Source organism: Pristiophorus japonicus, chromosome 3 (genome assembly GCF_044704955.1).
Source record: "Pristiophorus japonicus isolate sPriJap1 chromosome 3, sPriJap1.hap1, whole genome shotgun sequence".
Classification (NCBI taxonomy): domain Eukaryota; kingdom Metazoa; phylum Chordata; class Chondrichthyes; family Pristiophoridae; genus Pristiophorus; species Pristiophorus japonicus.
The window spans coordinates 43,053,688-43,060,378 of NC_091979.1; positions in this window are offsets into that span (position 1 = coordinate 43,053,688).

Sequence of the window (6,691 nt, forward strand, 5' to 3'; positions counted from 1 at the left end):
AATTGGTATCTATAGAGGGGTCACAGTTATGTCTGGGGATTTGGCAGCATCCAGTGTTGTTTTTGGACATCATCTGAAACGATTTTGATCTGAAAAACTTTTTTTTTATACAAAATTGAAATCACTTGGAAGAAGGGCCATTTCCAAGGACGAATGTTCCTCACAGCGATTTCTCCCAACCTCAGTACACAAAGCTGGGCAAACCATACTCACTTAAGTAAAAGCAGAGAACGCTGTAATTGCGCAGCAGGTTTGTCAGTTGCTAAAAAGATAGGCTAACATTTCAGGGAGAGACCCTTTACCAGACCACAGACGTGTTCTATATTTCCAACGTCTTTTATTTTTATTTCAGATTTTCAGTATTTGCATTCTATTAAATCATTTTTATTTCCAAACTCACTCAAGTCTGCTTTAAAATCACATACCATGTTACACTTGAGTGTAAAAATTACACACATGTAATAGTTTCCAAAATGCACATATAACATCATGCTTACAGAGAACCCAGTACTAGGAAAATCTTTAAATATTTATCTCAGGAACTTAGCTATTACTTTTTCCTGAGGAGGCCTCGATTACTTTTTGGCTCAAATAGCATAGTCATGCTTTAACATTCTCAAAAATTGTAAACCGCATGAATACGTTTTATTGAGTCATTTAAAAACAAAAGAAATATTGTCTTGACAAAAGCATATTACTGTTTATGTTAGAAATCTGAAATAAAAACAGAAAATGCAGGAAACACTCAGTAGGTCAGGAAGCATATGTGGACAGAGAAACTCTGGATCAGTTCCTATGGATTGGAGGATAGCTAATGTAACCCCACTTTTTAACAAAAGAGGGAAAGAGAAAACAGGGAATTATAGACCGGTTAGCCTGACATCGGTAGTGAGGAAAATGTTGGAATCAATTATTAAAGATGTAATAGCAGCAGATTTGGAAAGCAGTGACAAGATCGGTCCAAGTCAGCATGGATTTATGAAAGGGAAATCATGCTTGACAAATCTTTTAACATTTTTTGAGGATGAAACTAGTAAAGTGGACAAGGGAGAACCAGTGGATGTGGTGTATTTGGACATTCAAAAGGCTTTTAACAAGGTCCCACACAAGAGATTAATGTGCAAAATTAAAGCACATGGTATTGGGGGTAATGTATTGACGTGGATAGAGAACTGGTTGGCAGACAGGAAGCAAAGAGTAGGAATAAACGGATCCTTTTCAGAATGGCAGGCAGTGACTAGTGGGGTACTGCAAGGTTCAGTGCTGGGACCCCAGCTATTTACAATATACATTAATGATTTAGACAAAGGAATTGAATGTAATATCTCCAAGTTTGCAGATGACACTAAGCTGGGTGGCAGTGAGAGCTGTGAGGAGGATGCTAAGAGGCTGGTAGGTGACTTGGACAGGTTAGGTGAGTGGGCAAATGCATGGCAGATGCAGTATAATGTAGATAAATGTGAGGTTATCCACTTTGGCGGCAAAAACATGAAGGCAGAATATTATCTGGAATGGTGACAGATTAGGAAAAGGGGAGGTGCAACGAGACCTGGGTGTCATGGTACATCAGTCATTGAAAGTTGGCATGCAGGTACAGCAGGCGGTGAAAAAGGCAAATGGCATCTGGCCTTCATAGCGAGAGGATTTGAGTATAGGAGCAGAGAGGTCTTATTGCAGTTGTTCAGGGCCTTGGTGAGGCTTCACCTGGAATATTGTGTACAGTTTTGGTCTCCTAATCTGAGGAAGGACATTCTTGCTATTGAGGGAGTGCAGCAAAGGTTCACCAGACTGATTCCCGGGATGGCAGGACTGACATATGAAAAAAGACTGGATTGAGTAGGCTTATAGTCACTGGAGTTTAGAAGAATGAGAGAGGATCTCAAAGAAACATATAAAATTCTGACAGGATTGGACAGGTTAGATGCAGGAAGAATGTTCCCGATGTTGGAGAAGTCCAGAACCAGGGGTCACAGTCTAAGGATAAGGGGTAAGCCATTTAGGACCGAGATGAGGAGAAACTTCTTCACTCAGAGAATTGTGAACCTGTGGAATTCTTTACCGCAGAGAGTTGTTGATGCCAGTTCATTAGATATATTCAAGAGGGAGTTAGATGTGATTCTTACGGCTAAAGTGATCAAGGGGTATGGAGAGAAAGCAGGAATGGGGTACTGAAGTTGCATGATCAGATATGATCATATTGAATGGTGGTGCAGCATGAAGGGCCAAATGGCCTACTCCTGCACCTATTTTCTATGTTTCTATGTTAGTGTTTCAAGTCAATGACCTTTCATCAGAACTGAAAGATGTTAGAGCTGAACGGCTTTTAAGCAAATGCAGAGCCACGGGAAAGGGCTAGGGAAAGAATAAAAGGGTGTGGCATGTGATTAAAAGATAAAAGGATCGATGGTGCAAGGCAAATGGGGGTGGTAATGGGACACGTATAAAAATGAAAGATGGGTCCAGAGGAGGTGTAAATGGTTCCAACAGAATAGCAGAATGTGATAAAAACACAGAAAACCCGACAAAGTGGAGAGGATTGCTTTGGCCCGGGAATATGACAGAAGAAAAGCATGTAGACTCCAGGGATGCGGACCACCCTTCTGATCGTGTGCTGATAGGGGATTCCCACCCTAATCACCAGCCCACAACCACTTCCATTCCCAGTGGCTTTGGTGCAGCTATGCTCCATTACCTGCATCTGCTGTCTGAGACAAAATGGGAGCGGTGCTTACGATCTAAAGTTGCTGAACTCAACGTTCATGCCAGAAAGCCGTAAAGTGCCTTGTAGAAAGATGAGGTGGTGTTCCTTGAGCACTTGTTGAGCTTCATTGCAACAGTGTAGGAGGTCAAGAAGAGAGAGGGCAGAGTAGGAGTGGGATAGAGAAGTAAAGTGGCAAGTGATTGGAAGCTCAGTGTCAAGCTTGCAAACTGAATGGAGGTATTCAGCAAAGTGATCACCCAATCTGCAATTGGTCCCAATTTGATCTCCCCAATGTTGAGGAGACCTCACCGTGAGCAGTGAATACAGTATATTAAGTTGTAAGAAGTACAGTTAAATTGCTGTTTCACCCTGAAGGATTGTTCGGGGCTCTGGATGATGGGAATGGAGGAGGTGAAAGGGCAGCTGTTGCATCTCCTACCCTTGCATGGGAAGGTGCTAGGAGAAGGGGAGCAGGTGTTGGAGATGATGGAAGAGTAGACCAGGGTGTCACATAGTGAGCGGTTCCATTTGAATGCTGAAAAGAGAAGGTGGAGCTAGATATGATTGATGGTTTTATCTTGAATTTTCTTCCAATTACAAATTCCTGAGGGATATAATGTCTGTCTGAAAACATAGGAACACTTCAACAGTTAAAACTTTCCAAACACAGCCACTCTTTCATTGTTTCCATTCCAACGTAGCCAAGTTTGCGGATGATACAAAGGTGGGAGGAAAAGCAATGTCTGAGGAGGACACAAAAAATCTGCAAAAGGACATAGGCAGGCTACGTGAGTGGGCAAAAAATTGGCAGATGGAGTGTAATGTTGGAAAGTGTGAGTACACATTCAGCTAAGCATCAGAGCTGTGTCTATATGTAACCTTGCTATATATATGCCACAGAGAAAATGGCTAAAAGCACCTATAATACTGTCCTCTGCACTTCCTCCATTAAGATCAATGCCCATCCTTTGGTACCATCCACATAATGAGAATGCAACTCCCTGGACAAAGTTCAAATACAGAGCAATAAATTACTTCACTGATTTGTGTTTTTTGTGACTGAAGTTAATGGGCTTGAAATCGCTCTCCCCACGGGTGCGTATGAAGTCCGCACACACCCGTGGGGTCCCTGTAAGTTCTGGGTTTAGGTATGTGAAGTGCATGCACCTAAACCCAGCACTTGCGATCTGCCAAAAATTATTTTGACAGATCGCATGCATGCAAAGGTAAAGGGCCTCCACGGGCGGAAATTGCTCAACTCCTGCCCAGTGGATGTCCTTCAAATTCTTACGCTGGTAAAAGCAGGCATAAGGCCTGCTTTTACCAATGTAAGAAGTTTAAAGAAAAAAAAAATGTTGTCACTCATTTATATATTTAAAAACCCTGTCCATTAAGCTGTTTATTTTTATACCTGCTAAAGCATATTAAAAAAAAATTAAACAAATAATTTTTTTGTATAAAATATTTAATTAAAATGCATTTTAATTAATTTTAAATATGTAATAGGCCCGACTTTGGTTTTTACTGATGGTCCGCCGAGTTCCCGGTGGTATCACAGCAGTCTGCCGTTTTTCAGCACGGCAGACGGCTGAGACGTAAGGCCTCAACTTTGGTCGTCTTCTTTTCGGTGGTCTGCCAACATTGTGCGAGCGTTGTGCAGCGGGCGGTCTTGCAGAATGGAGTTGAGCCGGAGAAAGGCTTTCCTCGATCGATGATATAGCGGTGCACTGCGCATGCGCAAATTTTTCAAACAGCTAAATGCACTCCAAAAAGCCTTCTTTGTTTTAAATTGACTATTTAAAGCCACTTACTCCAACTTCAGTGTTCTCCTCCAAATGGTGCTGCTTCTCTCTGGTGTTCCCGATTTTTCCCGATTTCTTCCCACTTTTAAATAAATAAAATAACCTCCAGAAATCCTTCTTTCCCTCCAAAAAGTGCTCTGCTCCAATGCTCCTGCTTATCTCCAAAAACTGCAGCTTCTCCCAATGTCCAAATGAACGCACCGCGCACTACCGCCCATTTTACTCAGCATAAAAGCCCGTTTTCCAGAACGGTATGCTTCAGGGTGGTACGTCAGCGATGAGTGACCAACGTTGGAGTTTATGGCGGTATATCAGGTCTTCAATGTCGACGGACGGTGCGCATATCGTTCGGCGGTATGTCAATCACCAAAGTTGCACCGGGCGGTATGTCGGTGGTATGCAGCTGTACTTCCAATTCTCGGCAGTATCCGGGCTTTCTGCGAGCGGCAGTGGGCGGTATGTCCACCAAAGTCAGACCCCATTTGTTTAAAACATTTATTATCAGTGTTTTTGGGGGTATTCCCATTCAAACTTATGGCAGCTCTGTACATACGGAACTCACGTAAGTATGAATGGGGATCTCCCTACTCTGATAGATTGGGCTGGCCCACATGATCCGTACGAAACCCGTACGATCCTGGGATCATGTAGAACCCCAGGACCGCAAGTCGGCGAACCTCCGGGACCACCAGGTACTTTCGTAGAAATTATTACGGTCGGAGACATCCGCCAACAGGAAGCCTCCAACCAATTTCTGGGCCAATGTGTTTACCTGGGTGTCTTAATGCTAATGTTTTCTATGTAAATTCTATGGCTGTGAAATTCAGCAACTTAGCACTAGCTGATAAGGCTGATTTTGGAGAAAAAATGGCAGCTACCTTGCTTTTGCCCACTTCCGGGGAGGAACGCGGCGGCTGCCATTTTGTGCAGGTCGGCAGTGCTGCCATTGCCTGAGCTCGCTGCAAAAATGATCATTAGTCAGATTGTGATGTCAATCAACGTGCAAAGCTGAATTGATGCATGAGCATCAATTAGATTGGATGTTGTCGCTCCTTTCAACGCCCTCTCCAAAGCACGCACAGCTGAACGTGTGTTCAGTTGCACAATGGACCCCCCCCCCCACCACCACCACCAGTGCTTCTTAATTGGACACATGCAACTTTGAGGTAGGTTTAGATTTTTGCTTTTGTACTGATTTTGTTACATTTTATTTGAGTAGTGACTTGGAGTAAGCCATTTTTTTAAAAGTTGTGAAAGTGTGCAGGGAGTGCTGCTGGACGTTTTAAAGACTTTGAAATAACCACTTGCTCCCAGTCCTGGGGGCTCTAGTTACAATCCCGGTTGGGTTGCAGCATGGCATGGAGATGGAGCAGAGGCAAGAAAGGGGACAAGCTGCTCGCACAGGGAGGAGGAGCAACAGGAGAAAGGAGAAGAGGAGGAAGCGGAAAGAAGGAGGCAACCCAGACAGCCCCTTTCTGGCCCGAATATCCGGGATCAGAATCATCTGCCTGTGGTACCAATGAACACAACCCCAATTCCTCTTCCAACATTTGTCCCAGACCTTACCTTCCCTCAGTTACTGACCATCACAGTGTCCTCTTGGCTACAATGCTGAAATAAAGGCCACCACAAAGCAAACTTTCCAATCCAACTTTATCAATTAAATATTACATCAAAAAGTTAACTAATCACCCTTGTGCACTAATTCCCTTAGTGAGTATCTTGTGCGTGCCCTTGCTTATCCTTGTGCTCCTACACAGTGCTACCCCAATGGCTGCAGCACAGTTGGTGGAAGGCTCCAGACTTTCAGTGGGAGAGACTGCAGATGGCCGTGCAGGATGATCTCGAGGAGCAGGTTGCAGGGAGTATGAAATCAAGTGACACTATTACTTCTTTTTCACTCTCTCCCTCTGTTCAACCACTGGCTGGAGAGGCTGGAATTCTTGGGTTCCTGAAATCGCCTCCATGCACGCACTTCCACTGAAGGTCTGGAGAGCGCTGGCTGATAGTGAGACTGCAGTAGGACAACGGCACTTCTCAGGGCTGCTAGGGAACGGAGTTTGTAGCGGGGACCGCTCAGCAGCTCACGTGTGGCTTGTGTTTGCAGAGTGACCAGTGATACTACAGGCAGAGCAGAATAAAATGAGCATGTAGTTACTTGACATAATCTAGTCTGGTAGAAAAACAC